Genomic DNA, 15,668 nt, shown 5'->3' on the forward strand with positions numbered 1-15,668 from the left:
CAAACTGTTGCAAAGACTCCCCTGATACGTTTGGCGGTGGATACAGAAGGGTTTTTATCATAGGGAATAAAATCAGGCCTCGACAACTTAACCTGCGGAAAAACTTTTTTTTGAAAGAAATCCCTGACCGGCGGGTCAGAATTTCACCAAAAATCTGACGTTACCCGATTCACTCAAAAAAGGTGCCAAACTGTTGCAAAGACTCCCCTGATACGTTTGGCGGTGGATACGGAAGGGTTTTTATCATAGGGAATAAAATCAGGCCTCGGCAACTTAACCTGCGGAAAAAATCTTTTTTTTGAAAAAAATCCCTGACCGGCGAGTCAGAATTTCACCAAAAATCTGACGTTACCCTATTCACTCAAAAACGGTGCCAAACTGTTGCAAAGACTCCCCTGATACGTATGGCGGTGGATAGAGAATGGTTTTTATCATAGGGAATAAAATCAGGCCTCGACAACTTAACCTGCGGAAAAACTTTTTTTTGAAAAAAATCCCTGACCGGCGGGTCAGAATTTCACCAAAAATCTGACGTTACCCGATTCACTCAAAAACGGTGCCAAACTGTTGCAAAGACTCCCCTGATATGTTTGACGGTGGATACAGAAGTGTTTTTATCATAGGGAATAAAATCAGGCCTCGACAACTTAACATGTGGAAAAACTTTTTTTTGAAAAAAATCCCTGACCGGCGGGTCAGAATTTCACCAAAAATCTGACGTTACCCGATTCACTCAAAAACGGTGCCAAACTGTTGCAAAGACTCCCCTGATACGTTTGGCGGTGGATACAGAAGAGTTTTTATCATAGGGAATAAAATCAGGCCTCGACAACTTAACATGCGGAAAAACTTTTTTTTGAAAAAAATCCCTGACCGGCGGGTCAGAATTTCACCAAAAATCTGACCTTACCCGATTCATTCAAAAACGGTGCCAAACTGTTGCAAAGACTCCCCTGATACGTTTGGCGGTGGATACAGAAGGGTTTTTATCATAGGGAATAAAATCAGGCCTCGACAACTTAACATGTGGAAAAACTTTTTTTTGAAAAAAATCCCTGACCGGCGTGTCAGAATTTCACCAAAAATCTGACGTTACCCGATTCACTCAAAAACGGTGCCAAACTGTTGCAAAGACTCCCCTGATACGTTTGGCGGTGGATACAGAAGGGTTTTTATCATAGGGACTAAAATCAGGCCTCGACAACTTAACCTGCGGAAAAACTTTTTTTGAAAAAAATCCCTGACGGGTCAGAATTTCAGCAAAAAACTGACGTTACCCGATTCACTCAAAAACGGTGCCAAACTGTTGCAAAGACTCCCCTGATACGTTTGGCGGTGGATACGGAAGGGTTTTTATCATAGGGAATAAAATCAGGCCTCGACAACTTAAGCTGAGGAAAAAACTTTTTTTTGAAAAAAAATCCCTGACGGGTCAGAATTTCAGCAAAAAACTGACGTTACCCTATTCACTCAAAAATGGTGCCAAACTGTTGCAAGGACTCCCCTGATACGTTTGGTGGTGGATACAGAAGGGTTTTTATCATAGGGAATAAAATCAGGCCTCGACAACTTAACATGTGGAAAAACTTTTTTTTGAAAAAAATCCCTGACCGGCGGGTCAGAATTTCACCAAAAATCTGACGTTACCCGATTCACTCAAAAACGGTGCCAAACTGTTGCAAAGACTCCCCTGATACGTTTGGCGGTGGATACAGAAGGGTTTTTATCATAGGGACTAAAATCAGGCCTCGACAACTTAACCTGCGGAAAAACTTTTTTTGAAAAAAATCCCTGACGGGTCAGAATTTCAGCAAAAAACTGACGTTACCCGATTCACTCAAAAACGGTGCCAAACTGTTGCAAAGACTCCCCTGATACGTTTGGCGGTGGATACAGAAGGGTTTTTATCATAGGGAATAAAATTAGGCCTCGACAACTTAACCTGCGGAAAAACTTTTTTTTGAAAAAAATCCCTGACCGGCGGGTCAGAATTTCACCAAAAATCTGAGGTTACCCTATTCACTCAAAAATGGTGCCAAACTGTTGCAAAGACTCCCCTGATACGTTTGGCGGTGGATAGAGAAGGGTTTTTATCATAGGGAATAAAATCAGGCCTCGACAACTTAACCTGCGGAAAAACCTTTTTTTTGAAAAAAATCCCTAACCGGCGGGTCAGAATTTCACCAAAAATCTGACGTTACCCTATTCACTCAAAAACGGTGCCAAACTGTTGCAAAGACTCCCCTGATACGTTTGGCGGTGGATACAGAAGGGTTTTTATCATAGGGAATAAAATTAGGCCTCGACAACTTAACCTGCGGAAAAACTTTTTTTTGAAAAAAATCCCTGACCGGCGGGTCAGAATTTCACCAAACATCTGACCTTACCCGATTCACTCAAAAATGGTGCCAAAGTGTTGCAAAGACTCCCCTGATACGTTTGGCGGTGGATACGGAAGGGTTTTTATCATAGGGAATAAAATCAGGCCTCGACAACTTAACCTGCGGAAAAAACTTTTTTTTGAAAAAAATCCCTAACCGGCGGGTCAGAATTTCACCAAAAATCTGACGTTACCCGATTCACTCAAAAACGGTGCCAAACTGTTGCAAGGACTCCCCTGATACGTTTGGTGGTGGATACAGAAGGGTTTTTATCATAGGGAATAAAATCAGGCCTCGACAACTTAACCTGCGGAAAAACTTTTTTTGAAAAAAATCCCTGACCGGCGGGTCAGAATTTCACCAAAAAACTGACGTTACCCGATTCACTCAAAAATGGTGCCAAACTGTTGCAAAGACTCCCCTGATACGTTTGGCGGTGGATACAGAAGGGTTTTTATCATAGGGACTAAAATCAGGCCTCGACAACTTAACCTGCGGAAAAACTTTTTTTGAAAAAAATCCCTGACGGGTCAGAATTTCAGCAAAAAACTGACGTTACCCGATTCACTCAAAAACGGTGCCAAACTGTTGCAAAGACTCCCCTGATACGTTTGGCGGTGGATACAGAAGGGTTTTTATCATAGGGAATAAAATCAGGCCTCGACAACTTAATCTGCGGGAAAAAATTTTTTTGAAAAAAATCCCTGACCGGCGGGTCAGAATTTCACCAAAAATCTGAGGTTACCCTATTCACTCAAAAATGGTGCCAAACTGTTGCAAAGACTCCCCTGATACGTTTGGCGGTGGATACAGAAGGGTTTTTATCATAGGGAATAAAATCAGGCCTCGACAACTTAACCTGCGGAAAAAACTTTTTTTTGAAAGAAATCCCTGACCGGCGGGTCAGAATTTCACCAAAAATCTGACGTTACCCGATTCACTCAAAAATGGTGCCAAACTGTTGCAAAGACTCCCCTGATACGTTTGGCGGTGGATACGGAAGGGTTTTTATTATAGGGAATAAAATCAGGCCTCGGCAACTTAACCTGCGGAAAAAATCTTTTTTTGGAAAAAAAATCCCTGACCGGCGGGTCAGAATTTCACCAAAAATCTGACGTTACCCTATTCACTCAAAAACCGTGCCAAACTGTTGCAAAAACTCCCCTGATACGTTTGGCGGTGGATAGAGAAGGCTTTTTATCATAGGGAATAAAATCAGGCCTCGACAACTTAACCTGCGGAAAAACTTTTTTTTGAAAGAAATCCCTGACCGGCGGGTCAGAATTTCACCAAAAATCTGACGTTACCCGATTCACTCAAAAATGGTGCCAAACTGTTGCAAAGACTCCCCTGATACGTTTGGCGGTGGATACAGAAGTGTTTTTATCATAGGGAATAAAATCAGGCCTCGACAACTTAACATGCGGAAAAACTTTTTTTTGAAAGAAATCCCTGACCGGCGGGTCAGAATTTCACCAAAAATCTGACGTTACCCGATTCACTCAAAAATGGTGCCAAACTGTTGCAAAGACTCCCCTGATACGTTTGGCGGTGGATACGGAAGGGTTTTTATCATAGGGAATAAAATCAGGCCTCGACAACTTAACCTGCGGAAAAACTTTTTTTTGAAAAAAATCCCTGACCGGCGGGTCAGAATTTCACCAAAAATTTGACGTTACCCGATTCACTCAAAAACGGTGCCAAAGTGTTGCAAAGACTCCCCTGATACGTTTGGCGGTGGATACGGAAGGGTTTTTATCATAGGGAATAAAATCAGGCCTCGACAACTTAACCTGCGGAAAAAACTTTTTTTTGATAAAAATCCCTAACCGGCGGGTCAGAATTTCACCAAAAATCTGACGTTACCCTATTCACTCAAAAATGGTGCCAAACTGTTGCAAGCACTCCCCTGATACGTTTGGTGGTGGATACAGAAGGGTTTTTATCATAGGGAATAAAATCAGGCCTCGACAACTTAACCTGCGGAAAAACTTTTTTTGAAAAAAATCCCTGACCGGCGGGTCAGAATTTCACCAAAAAACTGACGTTACCCGATTCACTCAAAAATGGAGCCAAACTGTTGCAAAGACTCCCCTGATACGTTTGGCGGTGGATACAGAAGGGTTTTTATCATAGGGACTAAAATCAGGCCTCGACAACTTAACCTGCGGAAAAACTTTTTTTGAAAAAAATCCCTGACGGGTCAGAATTTCAGCAAAAAACTGACGTTACCCGATTCACTCAAAAACGGTGCCAAACTGTTGCAAAGACTCCCCTGATACGTTTGGCGGTGGATACAGAAGGGTTTTTATCATAGAGAATAAAATCAGGCCTCGACAACTTAATCTGCGGGAAAAAATTTTTTTGAAAAAAATCCCTGACCGGCGGGTCAGAATTTCACCAAAAATCTGAGGTTACCCTATTCACTCAAAAATGGTGCCAAACTGTTGCAAAGACTCCCCTGATACGTTTGGCGGTGGATACAGAAGGGTTTTTATCATAGGGAATAAAATCAGGACTCGACAACTTAACCTGCGGAAAAAACTTTTTTTTGAAAAAAATCCCTAACCGGCGGGTCAGAATTTCACCAAAAATCTGACGTTACCCTATTCACTCAAAAATGGTGCCAAACTGTTGCAAGCACTCCCCTGATACGTTTGGTGGTGGATACAGAAGGGTTTTTATCATAGGGAATAAAATCAGGCCTCGACAACTTAACCTGCGGAAAAAATCTTTTTTTTGAAAAAAAATCCCTGACCGGCGGGTCAGAATTTCACCAAAAATCTGACGTTACCCTATTCACTCAAAAACGGTGCCAAACTGTTGCAAAGACTCCCCTGATACGTTTGGCGGTGGATAGAGAAGGGTTTTTATCATAGGGAATAAAATCAGGCCTCGACAACTTAACCTGCGGAAAAACTTTTTTTTGAAAGAAATCCCTGACCGGCGGGTCAGAATTTCACCAAAAATCTGACGTTACCCGATTCACTCAAAAACGGTGCCAAACTGTTGCAAAGACTCCCCTGATATGTTTGACGGTGGATACAGAAGTGTTTTTATCATAGGGAATAAAATCAGGCCTCGACAACTTAACATGTGGAAAAACTTTTTTTTGAAAAAAATCCCTGACCGGCGGGTCAGAATTTCACCAAAAATCTGACGTTACCCGATTCACTCAAAAACGGTGCCAAACTGTTGCAAAGACTCCCCTGATACGTTTGGCGGTGGATAGAGAAGGGTTTTTATCATAGGGAATAAAATCAGGCCTCGACAACTTAACCTGCGGAAAAACTTTTTTTTGAAAAAAATCCCTGACCGGCGGGTCAGAATTTCACCAAAAATCTGACGTTACCCGATTCACTCAAAAATGGTGCCAAAGTGTTGCAAAGACTCCCCTGATACGTTTGGTGGTGGATACAGAAGGGTTTTTATCATAGGGAATAAAATCAGGCCTCGACAACTTAACCTGCGGAAAAACTTTTTTTGAAAAAAATCCCTGACTGGCGGGTCAGAATTTCACCAAAAAACTGACGTTACCCGATTCACTCAAAAATGGAGCCAAACTGTTGCAAAGACTCCCCTGATACGTTTGGCGGTGGATACAGAAGGGTTTTTATCATAGGGACTAAAATCAGGCCTCGACAACTTAACCTGCGGAAAAACTTTTTTTGAAAAAAATCCCTGACGGGTCAGAATTTCAGCAAAAAACTGACGTTACCCGATTCACTCAAAAACGGTGCCAAACTGTTGCAAAGACTCCCCTGATACGTTTGGCGGTGGATACAGAAGGGTTTTTATCATAGGGAATAAAATCAGGCCTCGACAACTTAACCTGCGGGAAAACTTTTTTTTAAAAAAAATCCCTGACCGGCGGGTCAGAATTTCACCAAAAATCTGAGGTTACCCGATTCACTCAAAAATGGTGCCAAACTGTTGCAAAGACTCCCCTGATACGTTTGGCGGTGGATACAGAAGGGTTTTTATCATAGGGAATAAAATCAGGCCTCGACAACTTAACCTGCGGAAAAAACTTTTTTTTGAAAGAAATCCCTGACCGGCGGGTCAGAATTTCACCAAAAATCTGAGGTTACCCTATTCACTCAAAAATGGTGCCAAACTGTTGCAAAGACTCCCCTGATACGTTTGGCGGTGGATACAGAAGGGTTTTTATCATAGGGAATAAAATCAGGCCTCGACAACTTAACCTGCGGAAAAAACTTTTTTTTGAAAGAAATCCCTGACCGGCGGGTCAGAATTTCACCAAAAATCTGACGTTACCCGATTCACTCAAAAATGGTGCCAAACTGTTGCAAAGACTCCCCTGATACGTTTGGCGGTGGATACGGAAGGGTTTTTATTATAGGGAATAAAATCAGGCCTCGGCAACTTAACCTGCGGAAAAATCTTTTTTTTGAAAAAAAATCCCTGACCGGCGGGTCAGAATTTCACCAAAAATCTGACGTTACCCTATTCACTCAAAAACGGTGCCAAACTGTTGCAAAGACTCCCCTGATATGTTTAACGGTGGATACAGAAGTGTTTTTATCATAGGGAATAAAATCAGGCCTCGACAACTTAACATGTGGAAAAACTTTTTTTTTAAAAAAATCCCTGACCGGCGGGTCAGAATTTCACCAAAAATCTGACGTTACCCGATTCACTCAAAAACGGTGCCAAACTGTTGCAAAGACTCCCCTGATACGTTTGGCGGTGGATAGAGAAGGGTTTTTATCATAGGGAATAAAATCAGGCCTCGACAACTTAACCTGCGGAAAAACTTTTTTTTGAAAAAAATCCCTGACCGGCGGGTCAGAATTTCACCAAAAATCTGACGTTACCCGATTCACTCAAAAATGGTGCCAAAGTATTGCAAAGACTCCCCTGATACGTTTGGCGGTGGATACGGAAGGGTTTTTATCATAGGGAATAAAATCAGGCCTCGACAACTTAACCTGCGGAAAAAACTTTTTTTTGAAAAAAATCCCCAACCGGCGGGTCAGAATTTCACCAAAAATCTGACGTTACCCGATTCACTCAAAAATGGTGCCAAACTGTTGCAAGCACTCCCCTGATACGTTTGGTGGTGGATACAGAAGGGTTTTTATCATAGGGAATAAAATCAGGCCTCGACAACTTAACCTGCGGAAAAACTTTTTTTGAAAAAAATCCCTGACCAGCGGGTCAGAATTTCACCAAAAATCTGACGTTACCCGATTCACTCAAAAACGGTGCCAAACTGTTGCAAAGACTCCCCTGATACGTTTAGCGGTGGATACAGAAGAGTTTTTATCATAGGGAATAAAATCAGGCCTCGACAACTTAAGCTGAGGAAAAACTTTTTTTTGAAAAAAATCCCTGACCGGCGGGTCAGAATTTCACCAAAAATCTGACGTTACCCGATTCACTCAAAAATGGTGCCAAACTGTTCCAAAGACTCCCCTGATAGGTTTGGCGGTGGATACGGAAGGGTTTTTATCATAGGGAATAAAATCAGGCCTCGACAACTTAACCTGCGGAAAAACTTTTTTTTGAAAAAAATCCCTGACCGGCGGGTCAGAATTTCACCAAAAATCTGACGTTACCCGATTCACTCAAAAATGGTGCCAAAGTGTTGCAAAGACTCCCCTGATACGTTTGGCGGTGGATACGGAAGGGTTTTTATCATAGGGAATAAAATCAGGCCTCGACAACTTAACCTGCGGAAAAAACTTTTTTTTGAAAAAAATCCCCAACCGGCGGGTCAGAATTTCACCAAAAATCTGACGTTACCCTATTCACTCAAAAATGGTGCCAAACTGTTGCAAGCACTCCCCTGATACGTTTGGTGGTGGATACAGAAGGGTTTTTATCATAGGGAATAAAATCAGGCCTCGACAACTTAACCTGCGGAAAAACTTTTTTTGAAAAAAATCCCTGACCGGCGGGTCAGAATTTCACCAAAAAACTGACGTTACCCGATTCACTCAAAAATGGAGCCAAACTGTTGCAAAGACTCCCCTGATACGTTTGGCGGTGGATACTGAAGGGTTTTTATCATAGGGACTAAAATCAGGCCTCGACAACTTAACCTGCGGAAAAACTTTTTTTGAAAAAAATCCCTGACGGGTCAGAATTTCAGCAAAAAACTGACGTTACCCGATTCACTCAAAAACGGTCCCAAACTGTTGCAAAGACTCCCCTGATACGTTTGGCGGTGGATACAGAAGGGTTTTTATCATAGGGAATAAAATCAGGCCTCGACAACTTAAGCTGAGGAAAAAACTTTTTTTAAAAAAAAAAAACCTGACCGGCGGGTCAGAATTTCACCAAAAATCTGATGTTACCCTATTCACTCAAAAATGGTGCCAAACTGTTGCATGGACTCCCCTGATACGTTTGGTGGTGGATACAGAAGGGTTTTTATCATAGGGAATAAAATCAGGCCTCGACAACTTAACCTGCGGAAAAACTTTTTTTGAAAAAAATCCCTGACCGGCGGGTCAGAATTTCACCAAAAATCTGACGTTACCCGATTCACTCAAAAATGGTGCCAAACTGTTGCAAAGACTCCCCTGATACGTTTGGCGGTGGATACGGAAGGGTTTTTATTATAGGGAATAAAATCAGGCCTCGGCAACTTAACCTGCGGAAAAATCTTTTTTTTGAAAAAAAATCCCTGACCGGCGGGTCAGAATTTCACCAAAAATCTGACGTTACCCTATTCACTCAAAAACGGTGCCAAACTGTTGCAAAGACTCCCCTGATATGTTTAACGGTGGATACAGAAGTGTTTTTATCATAGGGAATAAAATCAGGCCTCGACAACTTAACATGTGGAAAAACTTTTTTTTGAAAAAAATCCCTGACCGGCGGGTCAGAATTTCACCAAAAATCTGACGTTACCCGATTCACTCAAAAACGGTGCCAAACTGTTGCAAAGACTCCCCTGATACGTTTGGCGGTGGATAGAGAAGGGTTTTTATCATAGGGAATAAAATCAGGCCTCGACAACTTAACCTGCGGAAAAACTTTTTTTTGAAAAAAATCCCTGACCGGCGGGTCAGAATTTCACCAAAAATCTGACGTTACCCGATTCACTCAAAAATGGTGCCAAAGTATTGCAAAGACTCCCCTGATACGTTTGGCGGTGGATACGGAAGGGTTTTTATCATAGGGAATAAAATCAGGCCTCGACAACTTAACCTGCGGAAAAAACTTTTTTTTTTTTTTTTTTTTTAAGTTTTTATTGAGGATTTTCTTGGTTTACAAAGGTAATGCAGTCTCATATTTTTTTTTCCATTGTTATACATCAATCTTGCTTGTTGAGACATTAGGAGGAAGGGGGGTAGAGGTGGGTGGGGTGGGTGGGTGGGGTGGGATGCCTATGTTTCTGTTTTCCTAGATATATGTAGGCGTTCAGTGTCAGCGTTGTTTGTGCGGGTTCTCTGTTGTTCGCTTGTACTCCTTTGTTGCCGAGAGAGGATGGGGGTTGGCGTAGGGTGTGGTTGTTCATTTTTGGATGGCTGTGGTGGTCTTTGGTTTCTTGTGTGAGTGGGTTGGGTGGGTGTTTTGGTTAGTTTAACCATATTGATTTGAATGCTGACGGTGGATTTTTGTCATTATCCTGTTGGGCTGTGTAAGTGATGAGGGGGAACCATACTGGGGTGAATGTGTCTTCTTCTGTTTGTCCCCGTGCTAGTTTCAGCTTACTGGTTAGTTTTTCTAGTAGGGCCGTTTCCCATACTACTTGATACCATTGGTCCATGTTTGCTCCTGACAGGTCTTTCCAGTGTCTGGTTATGATGTTTCTGGTTGCTGACAATAGGTGGGTTATGAGTTCTTTGTAATCTGCGTGGGCGTTGTTGTCTTGAAAGATGTTTAATAAGGCCAGTTCTGGGGTGATTTCTAGTACTTGCTTGGTTATCTTACAAATTTCTCTTATGGTTATTGTCCAGAATGATTGGATTTTGGGGCATTCCCACCACATGTGGAGGTATGTTCCTGTGGAGGTGCACCCTCTCCAGCATTTTGGTGGGGTTCCTGGGTGTATTAGTGCTAGTTTTCTTGGGGTTAGGTACCACCTGTAGGTTAGTTTCATGGAGAGTTCTTTTCTTTTTGTTGATATGGATTTGAAGGGGGGTTTAGACCACATTTTGGTCCACTGGGTGGGGTTTATTTCATATCCTATGTCATCCTCCCATTGTTGTTTGATAGCGTTTAGGGGGTTCGTGGGGCTTTTGAGTAGTATTTTGTATATTGCGGATACCAGTCCTTTGCCGTGTCCCTTTGTCGTTAGTAGGAGGTTTTCAAATGTTGTAGGGAGTCTGGTTGCCGCTGATTTTATTGCTGGATTGTTTAGGAGTGTATGGATTTGGTTTTGTGCCAACCAGGGTATTTGGGTGTCTTCTAGTTTGGTTTGTATTTCTTGTGCTGACAGGGGTTTGTTGTTTTTATAGAAGTCGGTTAGGCGATATAGGCCTTTGGTTTGCCAGGTTTTTATTTGGAGGTTTTGTGCTGCATGGTGGAATACTGGGTGGTAGGTCAGGGGAATTAGTGGGGACGGGGTTGGGCACAGTTTGCCTATTTCTGTTTTCCATGCTCTGAACATGGTTTGTGTGTACCTGGTAAGCTTTGTGGGGATTTTCCTTATTTTGTTTGGGAGGAGTGGGTATGCCGTGGTGCTGATATTTTCGATTGTCTCCCTCTCAAGGTGTGTCCATTGTTTTGTCTCATCTTCTAGTATATATGGGATTATATGTCGTATTTGGTTGGCACTGTAATATGCTTGTATGTTGGGGATCCCCCAACCTCCTTCTGAGGTGGGGAGGTGCAGGTATTTGGTGCTTACTCTTGGTTTTTTGTGTGAGAAGATAAAGGAGTGTAGTTTTCGTTGCCATCTTTGAAGCTGGGTTGGGGGTATCCAGATTGGGAGGGTTTGGAATAGGTAGGTTAGTTTCGGGAGGGTGATCATTTTGATCGTGGCTATCTTGTCTGAGAGGGTGAAGTTCATGCTGCTCCATCTCTTTAGGTCTTTGTTTATTTGTTGCCACAGGGGTTTGTAGTTGTGTAGGTATAATTTGTTGAGGTTTTTGGTTATTTGTACCCCTAGATATCTAAATTTGGTATGACAGAGTTTTATCTTGGTGGTGTTGGTGAGTTTTCTTTGAATATGTGGGGGGGTGTTGAAGCACATGGCTTCTGATTTTGTAAAGTTTACTCGTAGTCCCGACACTGTTGCGAAAGTGTTGAGTTCTCTGATTAGGGAAGTTGCAGTGTTTAAGGGATCTGGTGTTGTGACCATTAGGTCGTCAGCGAATAGCCCTAGTTTGTAGGTTCTGCCTTTTATTTCCATTCCCTTGATGTCTGGGGCTGCTCGAATACGTATTGCTAGGGGTTCCAGAGCCAGGATAAAGAGGAAAGGTGACAGTGGGCATCCTTGCTTTGTGCCTCTTTGGATTACTATGGTATTTGAGTCCATGTTATTGATTCTGCATTTTGCTGAGGCTTGGGAGTATATTTGCTTTAGAGTTTGTAGGAAATTGGGGCCGAATCTCATGCTATTTAGTACTTCTAGTAGGTATTTCCACTCTAAGCAGTCGAACGCTTTGAGGATGTCTAGTGACATGATTGTTAGTGGGAGTTTAGTTGCCTTGCTATGTTCAATCAGGTTCAGTAGTTTCCTGATAGGGTCTGTAATGTTGCGACCGGGGACGAAGCCAGTCTGGTCTGGGGCTATTAGTTTGGATAGGAATGTTTTTAGGCGGTTGGCCAAGATTGATGTGAATATCTTGTAGTCTTGGTTTATTAGTGAGATCGGGCGGTATGATTCTGCTTTGAGGCTGTCCTTCAGGGGTTTTGGGATGGAGATTATTTTGGAGTGTGTCCAGGTTTGGGGGATGGATTTTCCTTTCATGATGTCGTTAAATAGGCGTGTCATGTACGGCATTAGGGGTTCTTTGAATTTCTTATAGAATTCTGTTGTGAAGCCGTCTGGACCTGGGGCTTTGTGTGGTTTCAGGTTTTTGAGGACTGTGTCTATTTCTTCTGGGGTGATAGGGCTGTCCATGAATTCCTGTTCTTCCTCGGTTAAGGTAGGCATGGTCAGTCCTGCTAGGAATTGTCTGATTTCCTTCTCTGATGGGTTATGGGAGGTGTATAGGATGGAGTAGAATTCTGCAAATTCTGAAGTTATTTCTTTAGGGGAGAATGTTATGTTGCCATCTTTTTTGGTGATGCAGTGTATTCTTGTTTTGAGTGCTTTTTTCCTACATCTGTTCGCTAATAGTCTGGAGTTTTTCCCCCCGTGTTCGTAGAAGCGTTGCTTAGAGTATAAGATGTTGATCATTGTTTTATTGATTTCTAGGGAGTCTATTTCTCTTCTTTTTTGTTCTATAAGTTTAAGTATTTTTTTTAGAACCTGTTTGTTTGTAGCGAGATGAGAGAATGTTGATGTCTTGTTCTATCTTATTGATTTTTGAAGAGGTTTGTTTTTTGAGGAGTGCTTTTTCTTTTATGCACACTCCTCTGGTGACCGCTTTCATTGCGTCCCATAAGAGGGGGGTTGATGTATTGTCTACATCGTTTTCCTTGAAGTAGTCCTGGAGAGTTTTTGTGAGCCTCTCTCTAATTTCTTTGTTTGTAGTTAGGATGGGACTGAAGGACCATGATGGGGTGGTTTGCGTTCCCTCTCCTATTCTAATAGTGGCTTCTACTGGGGCGTGGTCTGTGATTTTGATGTTGCCTATGTTTGTTGATTCTACTAGAGGGATCAGGCCCTGTGTGAGCAGAATGCTGTCCAGTCTGGACCTTGTGCCATGGCGTCCAGATTGGAATGTATGAGTGGTGTCTCCTGGGTTTTTTGCACCCCAAATGTCATAGAGACCCCTGTTTTTTAGCATTTTTAGTAATTTATAAGAGTCCCTATTTATTGGGGGAGTTTTTTTGAGGAGGTTTGCCCGTGAGGTTGTAGGGTGAGTGTCTTTCAGGGATATGCCTTTCATATTTAGGTTGAGGTCACCTCCCAGGATTGCTTCCCCTTCCGTGAAGGAGAGGAATTTGTTTAGTGTCTTTTGGAAGAAGTCTAGTTGTTTCGAATTTGGGGCGTATATAGAGCCTATTGTCAGTTTAGTTTTGCCGTCTAGTGCCCCTTTGACAAAGATGAATCTGCCTCTTTTGTCCTTTAGGATTGTTGTGGCTTTAAAGTTTAGGTCTCTACTGAGTATCACTGCTACCCCTCGGGCTTTTCCTGAGCCGTTTGCCACCCACTGTTGACTGAAGCGGGGGTCGTTCAGGAGTTTGCTCCCTTTGGGTGGATTGTGTATTTCTTGTAGAAAGGTGATGTGTGGTTTCATGGAGTTTATGTATGTGGTGATGCGTTTTCTTTTGATGGGGTTTCCCAACCCCCTCACATTTAGTGTAATTGCTTTTAAGTTAGCCATCTTGCTTCTCTGTTGTGTAGGGTGATTACTTGCCAACCCGTCCGGGTCGTCCTGCCTCTCTCCTTGTGTTGTTTGGAGAACCACTGGAGTTGCGCTGACCTAGGGTGTGTTGGGTAGGGGAATAGTGGGGTTGGAGTTAGATTTGGGTTGAGGGGTGGAGGGTAGGTTGTAGAGGGTTTCCTATATGTAGTCATATAGGCGTTTGTTGGGGGAGTTTTGGACCTTTTGGCGATTAGCCGGTTGGTCCTGGGTCTCAGCTGGTGTGTGGGGGCATGTACAAGAACAAGCCGGCCCCCTTGTCTTTTGTGAAGGGAGGTGTCCAGCGAGACGATTTGAGGCGTCTTTGTGACGCCAATGACTTGTATGAGGTTCAAAGGCGATGTTGCCCGTGAAAACAGCAACATCTTTTGGGGTGTGTGTGTATTGGTACGCTCTAGTGCCACCGTTTTGTAGGTTAGGTATCAAATTTTGCCTGATTTTGGGTTGTGTTTTGAACGTTGTACGGGTTGGTTTTTCCTAGTGTGACTGAGGGGGGTAATGAGGGTGTGGGTTGTCGGGTGGTGGGAATGTAGTCGGGGTTGTCTGGACTGGTGTTGGGGGGTTTTCTGTGGGGATGTGGTGTTAGTGGGGGGGGGGTGCTGTTGTTAGCTAATTTTGTAGCTTAGGGAGGGAGGGGAGAAGGGAGGGGGAATCACCAGTCCTGCGATTTGGGATGTATTCCGGTTGCTTCATTGGGTGTTGTTGTTGTTGTAGTTGTTGTTCCTCTGTGAAGAGTAGATCTGGGTGATCTTGGTCTGGTTTCTAGTGCTGACTCCTCGGCGGGGTGATTCTGTGCGTGTCCGTCTTTGGTTGTATTGATACGTCTTGTTGGGTCGCTTTCGTTGCCTTCCTTTTCGTTCCACTCTTGTCCATTTGTTTGCTGTTGTTTCATTGCCGTGGTCCTGATCCTGGCTGTTGCTTGGTGAGTCTTCCTGTTGCTCTTCCGGTGGAAGGTCAATTCCGAGGTCTTCCAGTAGTTGCTTGGCTTCTGGTACGTTGGTTGCCATGTGTTGTGTTGTGCTGGTTGTTACGATGAGGCGGAAGGGGAAGCCCCATCGGTATTTGTAACCTGCTTGCAGGATGCGCTGGGTGTATGGGCGTAAGTTTTTCCTCCGTTTTAGGGTGTCTTGTGATAGATCTTGGAAGGCCGATATGTTGTTTCCTTTGTATTGGAGGTTGTTTGAGTTTCTGAGGTTATTCCAAACCTCTTCTTTCTTCCTGTAGCGCGCAAAGCATACGATGATGTCTCTGGGGGGGGAGTCAGCTTTCGGCTTGGCTCGTAGGGCTCTGTGAGCCCTTTCCAGGTCGTGTATCTCGAGCTTCAGACCTGGGATTGTGTTTTTCAGCCAGCCTACAATTAGGTCGGCTGGACTTCTCTCTTCTGCATTTTCGGGGAAGTTGCGAAAGCGGATATTGCAGCGTCTGCTTCGATCTTCCAGGTCCGCTTGTTTGATTCTCATTTCTTCATTTTCTGTTTCCAGTTTGTTCAGTTTTTCTTTCATGAGTGTGTTTTCCTCCTGGTACTGTTCTATTATTCTCTCCTGCGATTGATTTTTGTTCTCTAGGTCTATCACTTTGGAGGTCAGCTCATTGATAAGAGCCTTCAGGGGGGTCACTGCGGTTTCTACTGCGGCTTGCAGTGCTGTTTTTAGTCTCTTTTCCATTTCTATCATTTCTTCTCTCATTTCATTTAGCGTTGCTGGGTGATCGGTTCCTTGGTGGGGTTGTGCGGCTTCGGCATGATTCGCCATCTCTTTGGTTGATGTCTCCTCGGTCTCTTTGCTGGTTTTGGTTTGGGGCTTGAGGTCTGCTTGGTTTCTTTTTGTGGTGT

The sequence above is a fragment of the Zootoca vivipara genome, chromosome 8, assembly GCF_963506605.1.
Source record: "Zootoca vivipara chromosome 8, rZooViv1.1, whole genome shotgun sequence".
Lineage (NCBI taxonomy): Eukaryota > Metazoa > Chordata > Lepidosauria > Squamata > Lacertidae > Zootoca > Zootoca vivipara.